Source organism: Macaca nemestrina, chromosome 15 (genome assembly GCF_043159975.1).
Source record: "Macaca nemestrina isolate mMacNem1 chromosome 15, mMacNem.hap1, whole genome shotgun sequence".
Classification (NCBI taxonomy): Eukaryota; Metazoa; Chordata; class Mammalia; order Primates; family Cercopithecidae; genus Macaca; species Macaca nemestrina.
The window spans coordinates 65,489,932-65,492,065 of NC_092139.1; the positions used below are offsets into that span (position 1 = coordinate 65,489,932).

The 2,134-nt window shown below is 48.4% G+C and overlaps 1 pseudogene; it reads left to right on the forward strand.

The window, feature by feature from the left end:
• The first annotated feature begins 313 nt into the window (after positions 1-313).
• Positions 314-1,427, forward strand: LOC139358898 (coiled-coil domain-containing protein 85B-like; annotated as a pseudogene).
• The last annotated feature ends 707 nt before the right edge of the window (positions 1,428-2,134 follow it).

Sequence of the window (2,134 nt, forward strand, 5' to 3'; positions counted from 1 at the left end):
GATTGTCTCTATTTTAAAGAGCAGGTTAGGTAAAATGGTTTCAAGTGTTATGAAAGCTGTAAGATTTGAAAGACAGAAAGAAATTTGGAGGTGGTTAAAGAAGCCCTAATGTGAAGGATGAAAAATATCTTGTTATTTGAAGAGTGAAAGAAAGTAGATTTCTTCCAGGCAGAGAGAAGAATAAATAAAAACTTCAGTGTAGAACTAGGCTCTCTGGGTTCAATGAGCAGAAAGCTGTTCTGTTTTCTTGGGACTTGGTGAACCTCTTTGAAACAGAGCGAAGTGAAGTCAGAAAGACCATCTAGCGCTGCCTGACGCGCGCGGAGCCGGAGCCCGACCCTGAGTGGCTCCTGGCCCGACGTGGGGCTCCTGGGTCGCGGCGTCTGGCGGGCGATGCTCCAGCGGCCTGACCAGCCATGGAGGCCGAGGCAGGCGGCCTGGAGGAGCTGACCGACGAGGAGATGGCGGCGCTGGGCAAGGAAGAGCTAGTGCGGCGCCTGCGGAGGGAGGAGGCGGCGCGCCTGGCGGCACTGGTGCAGCGTGGCCGCCTCATGCAGGAGGTGAATCGGCAGCTGCAGGGCCACCTGGGCGAGATCCGCGAACTCAAGCAGCTCAGCCGGCGTCTGCAGGCAGAAAACCATGACCTGCGCGACCTCTGCTGTTTCCTGGACACGGAGCGCCAGCGCGGGCGGAGCGCCAGCGCGCCAGTGGCAACTCTTCGGGACCCAAGCATTCCGGGCAGTGCGCGAGGACCTGGGCGGCTGTTGGGAGAAGCTGGCCGAGCTGGAGGGCCGCCCAGAGGAGCTGCTGCGGGAGAACCTGGCGCTTAAGGAGCTCTGCCTGGCGCTGGGCGAAGAATGGGGCCCCCGCGTCGGCCCCGGCGGCGCGGGGGGCTCAGGCGCCGGGCCAGCACCCGAGCTTGCCCTGCCCCCGTGTGGGCCCGGCGACCTAGGCGATGGAAGCTCCAGCACCGGCAGCGTGGGCAGTCCGGATCGGTTGCCCCGACCTGTTCCCCCGATGACTGAAGGAACTGCCTCCTCCACGTTGATGCCCGCCTGGATTGCTCCCGGAGCCCGGGGACCGCTGTGGACCTCGGGACCTGGACGCTGTCCTGGCTGCGCAAGAGGGGCCGCTGGCATGGACTAAGAAATCCTGATACCGAGAAGGGCCCCTCGCTCTTGCTGGCAGGGCAGCAGGGGGACTGAAGGCTGGAGCGGAGGGACTTGCTGGGGGTTGGATTGGGGGTAATAAACCCATACGGAAGCGGGGGGAAAAAAAAAAAAAAGACCATCTGGAAACCTTTCAAGATTATTTGTTCCATGGGATTGACTTTAGATCCTATATATATATATATTAATTTTTTAGTATTCAGTGTGGCTATATTTTACACTTGTAAATTTATAAAACATAGCTGTAGATCAAATTTTTCTACTGTAAATTCTGTGTCTGAATTAAGATGGGCCATAAGAATAAAATATGCAAACAAGTACAGATATTTAGCATAATAACAAATGTAAAATATATCAATAATTTTATGAATATTGATTATGTTGAAATTGTAATATTTTTGATGAGTTTAATGAAACATTATTAAAATTAAGTTCACCTTTTCTTACATTTTTAATGTAAAAATAAAAACTAAAGCTATTAATTTTTAGTAAAAACTACTAGAAAATCTAAAATTATATGTATGACTTACATCATAGTTTCATTGGCCACTGCTGGTGTAGAGTGAAAGGAAGGTAAAGGTGAAGAGAGTTGACCATAATTTGTAGGTTAGTCAGCCCATAGGGTACACCTCAGTTGTATTGCCTGTGTTATCTGCTGATGAAGAACACTTCCCCTCTCATAGGTCTGTAATAGTCATTTTAGACTATTACATGATGAATGCTATAATTGTCATTATAGACCTATGATTTATTGTTAATTACTCTTATTGTTATTAAGTTGGACATTAAAGAAGATCTAGCTGGGCTTAAAGCAAATCCTAACTTAAGGCTAACCTCTTCCAAAACTCTCTTTTGACCACTTAATGTAGTGTTTTCATTCATGCATGCCTACTTTCATAAAACATTTATTATATATTGAAATGAATGTGAAGGAATGCAAGAATGAAATTAATAATTTTTCCAAG